Below are 13,712 nucleotides of genomic sequence, written 5' to 3' on the forward strand. Positions count from 1 at the left end.
TTGCTGCTCCTCAGTAAAATGGATTGTGAGTTAGAATGGCTATTTTCTTAAACCTATTGTGATAGAATGCTGTCTAAGGCAATCTGTTAAGGTGAACTGAATGAAAACGCAGCTCTTGATCTCAAAAATAAGCATTGCAAACGATACTATGATTTAATGAGTAGATATATAAATATCAGATGAAGGGACCATATTGTGTCTCTGAAAATGTAGTTAATGAATTTTAGCAAATCTGAAAAAAAAAAAAAAGCTTGGCAATAAATCTTGTAAAAAAAGAAAGATAATCGTGTTCTTTTGAGTTATACAGTAGTACATCGACTGCTTTTCTTCCTAGATGGGGTGTTTGCAAATATTCACATATACATATGTTACAGTAGCTTACTCATTGCTCTGAATGCAAGAGTGCTGATGGGATGGCTTCAGTTAAAGGAAAATCATTAACATTTATGTCCTAGTTTACTGCTGTTGCTTACAATGTTAAGAAAATGATAATCCAGATACAGTTCATTGGTTCTTCATTCAAGCTTGTTCTTTAACACAAAAACCGTCTAAACATTCATGTTCCTGATTATTAAGGGAATAGGCAATTCTTTGACAATCTCCTATTCCTAGGTGGATCGTGGAGGTTTAGAAAGGCCAGACAGGAGAGGAAGGTGTCAGAGGCAGTACAGAAGATTGGGTTTTATTCCAGTACAAGGTACTGCTTTGGCAGAAAGCAAAACATTTTTTTTAATTTTTTAAATTTATTTATGATAGTCACACAGAGAGAGAGAGAGAGAGAGAGAGAGAGAGGCAGAGACACAGGCAGAGGGAGAAGCAGGCTCCATGCACCGAGAGCCCGATGTGGGATTCGATCCCAGGTCTCCAGGATCGCGCCCTGGGCCAAAGGCAGGCGCCAAACCGCTGCGCCACCCAGGGATCCCCAAAACATATTTTAAAACGACTGTGGGCTTTTGTTTTTCCACTGGAAGTGTTCATCAATGGGCTGTGCTTCTGACTCCATGTCCATTTACAGAGTGAGAGATTTGCAACAGTGTACCTGCGGGTGGATGGATGTCCCAAAGAAAGGCTGTTCTCACAAATGAGACTACTCAGTAAACTTTTACTGAGTATATAATTTGTACCGACTAGTATACTGTGCACCAGGGATTTAAAGAAACATAAAGCAGACATCCTGCTTTCAAGGAACTGTTAGGTGTGTGATCATGATAATTATCAGGCAATGAGTCCTATGCAAGCTATGTGAATACAAGGCTCCAAGAAGTCAGAGGAGAGAGGGTGACATTACTTCATCCGAGGGCTGTTATTGCATCTGAGTTAGCCATAAAGATGAACTGTACTTTGGAGGTTTGGGATAGCAGGGTGAAGACGGGATTGGTGAAAAATCTAGGGAATTCAATAAAGCAAGGGAAATGAAAATACAGTGCATCATGTAGAAGGGTAATTGGAGCTTGGAGCAGTTGGTGAGGAAAGAAGATAGATCTGAACAGACACTTTTTCCTGTGTATTTTTGAGACTAAAACACCTAAAAGAACATCTTATTTATTTTTGTTTGATTATTTAAGTTTAAGGAAGATTTTATTGAGCAGAATGTGATCAACACTGTAGGATATAATGATAAATAGGCATAGATCAACAGATAGAACACTGTATCTATATACTGTGTGCGCACACGTGTGTGTTTTATAAACATTCCTTTCAAGGTAGGTGTGTGTGTGTGTGTGTGTGTGACCTAAATTATATCATGGTTCTAATTCTGACACTGCCCAAATATGTGACTTTGGCTTAAGTTATCAACCTTTCTAAAATGTAACTAGGTTGTCTCTAGTATTTCTTTCGGCTGTAATCTTTTTTGGAATGGACATATAATTCTGTGATTCAAAGCAAAATATAAGGAGTCAGACTGTCTTGGGTTCAAATATTAGCTCTACCACTTAACAGGTGTATAAAGTTTTTCATCTTGCTATAATACAGGGTATTCTCTAATCTTCAGATTCCTCTTGTATGAAACTAAAATGATTTATAAAATGTAATGTAACTTAATAATAATTTAAAAATAGTGTCTACCTCACAAAACTGCCTTCAGACTAAATGTAAAGAGCTTACTTAGCCTACTTTGTGTGATAAGTGAAGTGCTTAACAGATGCTACCTATTATTTTTATGCTATGTTGATTAGCAAAATAATAATGTCCACTCAATTTCTTAGCCTTTGAATGTAGAAAACCAGTCTTTTTATTAATATTATCCACCTTGGCCTTGAACGGTGACTCCTAATCCTTGAATTTTAGTGCTGACTTTCCTGGGACTTCATGGTTTAGCTACTAGTACTCCCCTAAGGCCTGATTTATTTTTGGAAAACTAATTAGACCCATTTCCTAAGGTAACTCTTCCTTGACTGCCAAACTCGATTTAGTTTATTCACAGTTCTGAGTAAGAGGTGCCACCACCACTAAACGCAATCACAGGCAATTGACACTGACTGGACTATCACTGTAGAAACAGAGAACAAGGAGTAAAGTAGGCAGGCAAGATATGTAAAGAGCGAAGTGGCCACAGAGAAAGATAGTACTCTATTATTATTACATGGGCAAGAAGAATCAGAATGGTCCTTAGAAATTTCTACTCTAACCCCCAGGAAATGACCACAAATGCTTCGCTCCTGTCAGGAAGTGAGCCTGTCTTTCCACCTCTTGAATCTGGACTGCTCTTACAATTTGCTTTTGTGGCATAATTGACAGAATGTCCGTTCTGAGCCTAGGACTGAGGAGGACTGTGCGCTTCCTTCCTCTGTCTTGGTAGAGAAAGCTTGGCATGTGAGCACGCCAGTCCTAGCCTGTCCAAAGGTGACAGATGGTGTGCAGAGAGGTCTCACTTCATCCCGGCCTTCCCACCCGAAATTGTCATACACAAACCAGCCCCTATCGGTTTAGCAGCTTTTCCCAAAGACAAGATTAAACTTGAACCAGGAAAGAAAGGGGGGAGGGGAAGCCCAAACTGCTGACCTGCAGAGCTGTGAGCTAAATAACTGCCTATAGTTTTAGACACTGTGTGGTTCTGTAACAGAAGTTAACCCGCTAAACTTGCTAATGCATGAGTCACCCCTAACATATATCTCATAGAAGCTTTTACATTAAAGAAGAGATTCCATATTTCATTTTCTCTATACTTATTTTTGTGACTGAGGAGACTCTATAGGCTCAATAATCAGATCCATCTTTAAAGTCTTTAAAATACTAAACACATTAATTGAGTTTTCACCATAATAGATTTGTCACAAATAAAATTTGTAGTCTGTTTTTGAGGTACCAAACTTCATTACACAGCTTTTAAATTGTCATTGTCCAGAATTTTTTTTAAATATCTGATTTACTTGAACCAAGTGATATTTTCTAAGCTTAAATGCATTCATTACTTCTATTTTGTTGCTTTTTTTCTCACCCGATATCACTGATCTCTGGGACTTGCTGAAGTTTTCTGAATGCAGCTTTGAGTTTTGTAACTCTCTGGCACTGCAGTACCTTAGTTGTGTCAAAAACCCGACAGACTTGGTGAGCCAGATGTGTGCCTGTCCAACCAGCTCACTCCAGTTTGAAACACTTCTCTTTCATCATCCCTGTCTTCCCGTTACAGCTCAGATGTTCTCAAACTTTGGCTTGCCTCCAGCCTTCTCAGAACAGCACTCTGAATTATGTCTATGGCATTTGCTTTATCTTTTTTTGGGTAAATGTCTTGATCATTTATTCTATGGATTTCTGTGATGGACCTAGTGAGGACTCTGCCAACCAGAGTTATCTCAATCAATCCATCAGCTAATTGCACGACCTTTTTTAAAAATGCAATTTTGCTGCAATCACTGTTCTGCACACTCTGACCCATTATAGTAATGAAAGAAAATTAAAGCACACTCCAAAATATGAAAAAAAAAGCAAAGAGCAGCAAGATGAAATGAAATGGTTATGTCTATAGCCTGAAATTTAAATGTGGGCAAATTCTTTGTCTGGAGGGAGCTTTTATGTGAAGCTCTTTTAGAATAAATATAAAAGATAAAGACTGGAGTTAAATAGAAGTGTTGAATTGACTCCTCAGACCTGTGCCTTCCACATCATGTTTATGCAATTGTGTTTTTAAGTCAATGTCTTTATTCATCTGAAAATATCACCCAAGTGCTTTATCCTTGCTACAAAGGAATCACATTTCAGTGCTGCTCAGTGGGTTGGCATAAAAGTTTTAATCCCTTTATAGCCATCAGATGAAACTAACTAAGGGGAGGGGTGTCTAAAAAGCGAAACAATCTCATTTACCTTCCAATAATTATTTTCTGATGTAAAGAGCATTTAAAATCCATCATCCTTCACCTGCAAATTGCATAAGCCAAAAAAATCACACGGTTTATGTATTGAATAGGATACAATGAAAATATATTGAGCAGAGATGAATTACTGTTTTCTCTCCCAAAGAATTCAGTTTATCCCAGAATACCTATTTGTAGGCAAGTGATACTGCACTGAGGCAAAGACATAATTCACAACTCTTATAATTCTGGGAATTTGTAATTTTATCTCATGGAGTTAAAATAGCAACAATTTTTAATTAACATATTCTGGGAGCCTCGTAATGCAACCTCATTTTTGGCAAGAACACGTTTAACCTAAGTTTGTAAAGCATTAACATAGTGTTCAGTATTACTTCTCCTGTGGGAAATCAGCAAAATTTGATGATTACAGAGGAGTGGCCTTGAAGATTGAAGGGTGAACATATCATTTCTAGGGAACTCCATCAAGAAATGATGGAAAATGTTGTAATAGGAATTAGAAAGTACAGCAAATTAATATCATTGGATTATTTTGGACCCAGTGAAATCAGATCTCACCTAAAATGCTGCGTATTAGAAATTAATTTTTAATCCATCTTTTAAGACTAAGTATTGTTATCCTATGCATGTACATTCTTATATTTTACGTAAGAATTTACGTATGCATTTATATTATTCTTATATTTTCCTGCAAAAATATAATTGCCAATTTAATGCCTCCTAGAAATCCTAGTTCAATAACCCTTACTTAGCACGAGAAAAATAGAATCCTAGTTAGTTGGGGTGGTTTTCACATTCTGCTCTACTGCTTGCTTCTTTTTGAATGGTTCTCTTTACTCATGTTCCATTCACTAAGCACCTTCACCATGTCTGCTGCCACATTAGGCTCTGAGGATGTAAGAATAGGCATTTTCTTCTCCTAATCCAATCAGTTGTTGAATATAAATATTTTTATGCACATTGTTCCCAACTATAACCTTAAATTTAAACAAACAATAAAAACACAATTTTACCACCAAAAAAGAATAGAAAGAAAAAAGATTTGTTCCGTTTTTTAAATTCCCAATATTAAAAAAAAACAATAAAAAAAATCAACTCTATAGAATGTGACATTTGTACTACACAAAGTTCCACAGCCTCATGTGACATTATTGTAATGATTCATACCAAAATTGCTTGAAAGAATAAGTTTCCCCAATACAGTTAAGATTCAGTTTACAAAAGTATATTTATTCCATAAAGTAATGTGGGCTGCTCTGGCACAATTATCCTATGGATGGACCCAGACTTGCCATTTTGACTAAAACAAGGAAATGCTTGTTTCCTTTTTCTAAACTATACATTATATACTGAAATACTTCAGAGCAAGTAGAAACAGCCATAGGCTTAGGATTCCATCGCCTGCATTCTTTCCTGTTAGATATTCAATAAATGTAATTAGATTGATTGACTGACTAAACAGTCTTATTTACTTCATAGAAGGAACTATCTCTATAAAAGGAAATCCCCCCTGATAGCCAAATCTTCTGAAGGATGTTTTCAATGCACAGAGTAATGAGTGTTTCCCTCCAGAGAAAACTGACCTAATACCAGCTTGGTGAAGAGACCTAGCCCTATGTCCATTAGTATAAAGTCAATGCTATTGACAGTCATCTAATGCTTTTATGCTTTGCACTGGAGTACTTAAGAAATAAATATCATTGATGAGAACTAAGGGCTGTTGGTATATTCCTGTGATTAATCTTAATTAATAATACATTAAATATTTTCCTGATTGCGTGCACATACATCATTTAACATTGATTTATGCCAAAGCCATTAGGAAAGATTTAGTGGCACATCACAGCCTGGGCTATTCTTTTATTTATTTTTCTTCTTCCTTCTCAAAAATTGCCCTGGTTACCAATAATGATGTTATCATTGATATTAAGGCCCTAGTTACCAATCTGATATTACATCTGAAATAGTAATAGTGTTCCTGTCTCCTTTAAAAAAAAAAAGTTTCCAAATTTGTCTTTGTCTAATGTATAGTTTAGAAAAATATTATATATGTATGTGTATACATAAACACAATAATACCTGTATATAATTATGTGTATACCTCTATATAAATACGAATATAAATATAAATGTATGTATGTCTATATGTGTATATATGTATGGATGTTAGAGACATCTCTTCTCTTTTGAACTAATAAGATATCAAATACAATGAGTTAAACTGTTTAATCAAGTTCCTATCTCTCCAAATCAGCATTAATTCCAAAATGTGTTATATAATGTCAAGACTTCTGAATAGTGTTAATCAGGTGAAAATTATCAGGTGAAAATTAAGGTGATCTGTCAAGGGACTGGCCAGGGATTGGCATACAATAGGGGGAATCCTCTCAATGAAATGGATAGAGACCTGGGTGGATTTGAGCAATAATTAGCATACAAAAAGAGGTCACCAGGGAGGACAGAATAGTTACACAGAAAAAGCAAGTCCAAGTTTGGAGGCAGGAGGTCATATATGAGTCAATTCCAAGATGTCACTAAAGGTGCAGGAATCCCAACAACTGGGTCAAACAATGAAGTGCATGAGGACCGACTAGACTGGATTATGAGTGATGTAAATCAAGAAATACCATGGAGTACTCTTCCTGATGCCTGGTTGGACACTGAGAAGGAATTTTATTGCTACTACCTTCTAGCTTCATTTATTTAGATATCATGGGCACTGTGATATGTTTCTTAAATCTAGGGTACCATAAGCAAATTATATATTATAATAGAGCCCTAAATTGATTTGGTCTATGACACAATACAATTTCTTGATCATATACTTGGAGGAATCAAAGTAGAGTAGTTAGCAGCACAGATCAGAAATACCTACCTTTACATCCAAATTCTGTCAATTTTTAGTTAATGTTACATTGAGAAGGTAATATTTCCTTCATTATCTTCAGTTTCTTTTTATAGAAAAAATTATCTCAAATTACTGTCTACATAAGATTTTACCACAGAGCTTAGGACATAGTAAAATCTCGATAAGTGGTTGTTGTTATTAGTGGTGTAACCCTTTGAGTTATGCCAAAATTTTGGAGGCCACCATTAAAAATATGTTAAAAGTGTAAAGAAAGAAAGGTTGAATCCTAAAAGAACAGGAGAAAATATGTGTTGCTAATCAAAGAGAAACATATATGTACATGTATATATATATATAATGATGGAGGGAGTTTGAAGGCTATAAAATTGAGAAGTAAACTTTTTATTTTTTAATTAGAATTGCTGTAATGGGTAGAAATAGAATCTGCTTTATGCAGTATGGAAAGTTCCTGGTGATAAAACAACTGTGGTATAAACCATGAATGAAGAGATAAAACACGAATGACACAAGCCAGATCATTCTAACTGACAGGGAACATAATAATAAGGCTAAATTTTCATGACCTTGTTAATTTTTCTATTGATAAAGCAAGAGTGGGAAAGGTAGAGATATCTAAAAGCATTTTTGGATGACAAGCAAGGATAAAAAATTGTCCAAGGTAGAATAATAATGGAACAAAAGCAGTTAGAATGAAAACATTTGTCATGGAAAATGGGAATGCTGGGGGAAAAAATAGAAACTTCAAGAGTGAGGTATAATAATTTATGATAATAGAGATTCACACAATATTTTCTGATTTGTGGTTGAAAAATGAGTAGTGCTACATTTTAAAGACTCAATAGGCCAGTAATACAGGTAGGAAAGATTGGGTTTTAGTAAAAAATGAATTTTGAAATATGGGGAGTTTTTTCCTCTGAGGACCAACTATTTGTATATGTCTCCAATGAATTTACTTTGATTAAAAGAAAATTCAATAGATAATACTTTGGATAAAATATGTGAAAAAAAGGGATCCCTGGGTGGCGCAGCGGTTTGGCGCCTGCCTTTGGCCCAGGGCGCGATCCTGGAGACCCAGGATCGAATCCCACGTCGGGCTTCCGGTGCATGGAGCCTGCTTCTCCCTCTGTCTGTGTCTCTGCCTCTCTCTCTCTCTGTGACTATCATAAATAAATAAACATTAAAAAAAAAAAAAAAAAAAAAAAAAAAAAAAAAAAAAAAAAAAAAAAAAAAAAAAAAAAAAAAAAAATATGTGAAAAAAAATTTCTGGCTCTGATGAAAAAAGGTCATCTCACAAATTTGCTACTACAACTTTCTAATGAAAAGCCCACATTAGGGATCCCTGGGTGGCTCAGCGGTTTGGCGCCTGCCTTTGGCCCAGGGCGCGATCCTGGAGACCTGGGATTGAATCCCATGTCAGGCTCCCAGTGCATGGAGCCTGCTTCTCCCTCTGCCTGTGTCTCTGCCTCTCTCTCTCTCTCTCTTTCTCTCTGTGACTATCATAAATAAATTAAAAAAAAGAAAAGCTCACATTAATATTTTTTGATATTTTTACTATGAGCTTGTTCCCCTGGAATTTTAGACAATGCATAGGTAGGGACTGCTCAGACGAAGCCAGCCTCAACATAGAAATCCCCACCAACATTGTATCTCAATTGCTATTATCTATAGCAAAGCCCTCTCTGGGAGAGTGGGCTGACCAGCTGCAGGTTTCTCTGAAAGAACCATGGGTGCTGCTTCTGTGGGATGAAGGCAATTCTTCTATGGAGGATATTCAATCACATGTCTCCCTAAAATTACCTTGTTTATGTTTTACCTGTGAAGTAAATACCACTGGGTTTTTATTTTGGAGGAATCGACTAATGGGAGTCAGGGAGTTGTGCTGAGTTGGCCTAGAGGGCCAGAACTCTGGAGTCGGGCCTATCTTTGAATCCTGTTTCTGCCATTGCCTTGTTGGATGCCTCACAGTTAGTTCTTCTGAGCCTCAGTTTTCTCATTCCTAAAATGGGGTGTAACACTTGCATCAAATAGTAATGGGAACAGGGCCTAGGAAGGGAAATACTCAATAAATGTTGACTATTATAATTATTACCTCAGTAGGACATCCCAGAAAATTCTCTACAACTTTGTGGTGGCTAGTAAGAGATGGTGGCAATAAGATGCTACTGAGGCACCGTTCTCTTTAACTTCCTTCACAAGTCAGAGCTTGCTGGTTTTTTATACCACAGTTCATTAAATGAAGGTTCCATTATATTCTAGAATCATAAGCATCTGGTAGAGACTTTAAGGGGCCACCAAGTTCACTTTCTTGTGGATTGTACTTGATTTATCCAAGACAAAGTTTCCCTTGGGGAACTTTTAAAGCCAAAGACAAAATTTCTTTCAAATAGCATTGTATCTAAAGGGACTTTGAGCATGACACTGTTGAGAGAACAGACACTGGGCTAAATCCTGCTTACTTTGTAACTTTGGTTATATGAGCTTCAGTTTTCTTAAATGAAGTAAAATCACAATCCCTATGGGCTTTGTGAATATTATTTAAGAAACAGTGCAATACCTATGCAAAATTTCTACCCAGTCAGAGCCAGTTCTCAGGAGAGGAAGAAATCAAAGACCTCTGTTTAATCAATGCCTGTTTGTCACTATTGTATCAATATCTCATGTAGCTCCTTCAAACCACTTAAGTATCTCTCAGATCATGCACTTAGTCTTCTTTTGCAGAAATCCTTTCGGCTTTATTAAATTTCTTATGAGTTCTAGATATTTGGTAATTCAACAAGCATCTGTCAGCCAACTACTACATGCTAGACAGTATTCTAAATGTTGGAGATATTACAGTGAACAGGACACATGAAGTTCCAGCTCTCATGGAGTTTCAACTTAGTGGAATAGAGGAATAATTTACAAGGAAACAAATAGGACAATTTCAAAGACAAAATACTATAAAAAATAAAATAGTGTAAGAGCAACTGGAGGAGATGGATGCTTTAGATTGGGTGGTTCAGAAATGTCTCTCTGTGAGAGTGGCATCTGAACCAACGACTGGGTCCAACAAGGTAGGGATCTGGTATGATCCAAGCCGAAGATGTGATGCAAAACCATGAGACAGGGATGAGCTTGATGTTTCTGAGGAAAAGAAAGAAAGCCTGTCTCTTCAGTCTGCCGTAACACAATACTGTAGGCCATGTGGCTTAAACACCAGAAATTTGTTTTCTCATAGTTCTGGAGGCTTAGTGGTCCCAGATAAAGGTGTCAGTGAGAGAGGACTTATGCTGAGGCCTCTTTTCCTGGCTTGTAGATTGTCAGCATCTCACTGTGTGCTCATAGGACCTCTTCTTTGTGGGTGTGTGGAGATCTTTCTTCTTCCTCTTCTTACATAGCTTCCAATCCTATCGGATTAGGGACCAACATTTACGATGTCACGTAACCTTGATTATGTCCTAAAGGCCCAATCTTCAGATGTAGTCACATTGGAGGTTAGAGTCTCAACATCTGAATGTGGGGGAGGAGGGACTACATCAGTCCACAGTAGCTAGTAAGGCATAATAAGGGAGTGACTGTTACAAGATATAGATGTACAAGTAGACAGGCTAGTGCAGAGTCTTCTAGACTGCTCTAAGGAGTCTGATTTTATTTTAGGTTGTAGGAACTCCTTGGAAGGTTTGTAAAGCATATTAAAATGTGACTTAAATTTTCAAAAAAATTACTCTGGTGGCTCTTTGGGGTATAGAATATAAAGAAGAAAGAGTATAAGCAAAAAAACTAGTTTGAAGGCTATTTTCACAGCCCAAAGGGGAACTCATGGTAGTTTTAAAGGGGACTGTGATAAGCAGGATGGCATAGCAATCGAAACTGGTATATATCATAGTAGAGTGGTCCCCTCTAATAGATGGATGGAGGAGAATTATAAGAGAAATAGAAGTAAAAAAAAAATCTCAATTTTAACTATTAGCTACTGAGTGGTTAGAGATACCTATTTGCTTAAATGGAGAAAATTGAGGGGTGCCAGGGTGGTTCAGTTGGTTGAGCATCCAACTCTTGGTCTGGGTCAGGTCATGATCTCAGGATCCTGGGATGGAGCCTTCAGGAGGGCTCAACACTCAGCACAGAGTCTGCTTGTCCCTCTCCCTCCCCCTCTGCTCTTCCTCTCACTCATGCTCTCTCTCTCTCAAATAAATAAATCAAATCTTTTTAAAAATCAAATATAATAAAATAAATGGAGAAAATTAGAAAAGAGCAGCTTCAGATTGAGTAGACTTGAATCCAGAGTTTTATTTTGTAGTTGTTGAGGTGCCCTCCTAGATATTCAAGTATAGATGTCAAATAAGCAGTTGGATTTACAAATATTGAGTTGTCAGGATTAATGTTAACAATTTGAGAGTCAGCTATGTAGATAGTATTTAAACCCATTGGACTAAATGAGACTCCCTAAAGAGAAAGTTTAGATTAAAACAAAGATTCTCAGAATTGAACCTCAGGATGTAATAACATTTCAAAACCTAGCAAAAGAGGAGGCACCAAAGATAATCCAGAGTCACTGTTTAGACGGGGAAAAAAAAAAAAAAGAAAAAGAAAAGAAACAAAAACAAAAACAAAAAACAGAAGACTGTGGTGTTGTGGAAGCTGAGAAAAAGTAAACTGTCAGGAAGGGAATTGTCACTTGGGATGCTGAAGAGAAGGTAAGATGAGGACAAAATGTGACTATTGTATCTGATAACATGGAAGTGATTGGTGACCTCAGGTAGTAGAGTTTCAATGGAGTAGCATTGATGGGAATTGAAAAAAAGAATAGAAACTAATGTCTTTCAACCCTGGATTCATCTTAGAATTACCTATGGAACTTTGGAAGTTATCGGTAGTCTAATCCTAAACCAGTCTAATCTCAAATCAGTTAAACCAGAGCTTCTGGGAGGGAGGAAAGGTATAGAGGAAAGAGCTTACTTAGCAGTATTTTTAGAGCTTGGAGTATTTTAAGAGTTCCTCAGGAATTCTAATATGCTGCCAGCATTGAGAAATGCTTTTGTCAAATGTTTCCTTCCAGAAGTTATTTTGTGTGTATGAAAGAAGGTGACAGCATGGCATGAAAAGTGTCTCTTGTTATTGTAGTTTTGACTGTATTTTTTATCAAAAATACTTAGAGGGTATGTATGAAAATGATCTAGCAGAAAGGGAGAAGTTAATGATTAAGGCTAGATAGGCAATAGTAAGAAGAGTAAGTCCTTGAGGAGGCCAAATGGACCCAAAACTGTATAATTTCAGGTATCTTATCTTCTGTTAGCAGGAGTAGACATTTTTTATCTTCTACCGTGCAGGAATTCATTTTGCCTGACTTGCAGCTGTAGTCTGATCCTGAGTGGAGAGAAGATATGAAACATGTCCTTAGGTTTAATAAACAATTTCATTTTCTTTTCTTTCCTTTTTTTCTTTTTTTTAGAGACAGAGAGAGCATGTGAATACAAGTGGCGGGGGGAGAGGCAAAAGAAGAGGGAGAGAGAATCTCAAGTAGGCCTTCATGCTCACCATGGAGCTTGAGGCAGGGCTGGATCTCACAACCCTGAGATCACGACCTGGTAGAAATCAAGAGTTGGACGCTCAACCAACTGAGCCACCCAGGCATCCCCAAACAAACTCATTTTCAAAAACAATTTTATAAACCTGCCCATAATTTTTCATATCTTCTATTTTCATAATGATTAGAAAAGATAGTCCTCATACATGTTAGTGCTTTCATTAAATGTTTATTTCCCATAGAAACATTAATCTTTGGGGGTCATTGTGATCAAAAGCTTGGCAAAACATGTCTAGAAATACTCACATATCCCATATTTAGGTAGAATGAACAATTTATTCAAACAGCTTATCAAGGGCAGCCCCGGGTAGCTCAGCTGTTTAGCACCACCTTCAGTCCAGGGCCTGATCCTGGAGAACGGGGATCGAGTCCCAGGCGGGGCTTCCTGCATGGAGCCTACTTCACCACCCTCTGCCTGTGTCTCTGCCCCCACCCCCTCTGTCTCTCTCTCTCTGTCTCTCATGAATAGATAAATAAAATCTTTAAAAAAAAAACACAGAGCTCTTCTAGATTTAAAAGAGTAGGTTTAAGTGCTTACACCTGACATAGACAAATACAGTAACAAAATGGAACTCTATTGTTCAAAATCATATTCAATACATTATTATAACATAGTAGAAAGGAAGAGATGCTTTCATCAAGACTGGAGTATATACAAGACTACTTTTTGGTAATTCAGTTCAGACATTTTTGAGAAGATTCTAAAGTTTAATGGCTTTATAAAAAGCAAATAAGCCCCTTTTTTTGGATTACAAGAAAGTTACTTGGGTTTACACAAAATGGTAAACTTGCACATCCATTCCAAATTCAAAACATATAAAAACAGCAAATTGAGTGAGATTTTATAGTCACACTAACTTGAAGTTCATCTAGACAGAAGAATAGAACTTACTCAGACTAATAATCCAGGGGGCCTAAAGATCTTAGGGTTTGGAAAACTTCACTATTTCTTCTGCTTTGCTGA

General features: G+C 36.9%; 1 protein-coding gene and 1 long non-coding RNA gene across 4 annotated transcripts in view; one reads left to right on the top strand and one right to left on the bottom strand.

The window, feature by feature from the left end:
• GALNT13 (polypeptide N-acetylgalactosaminyltransferase 13) overlaps positions 1-13,712 on the top strand; it is a 576,595-nt gene that overhangs the window by 448,176 nt on the left and 114,707 nt on the right. The window lies entirely within an intron of this gene.
• LOC119877894 lies at positions 12,479-13,711 on the bottom strand. The gene is made up of 3 exons (XR_005384542.1): positions 13,641-13,711; positions 12,700-12,746; positions 12,479-12,528 (listed from the first exon to the last, which is right to left on the bottom strand). It is a non-coding gene; the product is annotated as an uncharacterized LOC119877894 (long non-coding RNA).

Source organism: Canis lupus, chromosome 36, assembly GCF_011100685.1.
Source record: "Canis lupus familiaris isolate Mischka breed German Shepherd chromosome 36, alternate assembly UU_Cfam_GSD_1.0, whole genome shotgun sequence".
Lineage (NCBI taxonomy): Eukaryota > Metazoa > Chordata > Mammalia > Carnivora > Canidae > Canis > Canis lupus.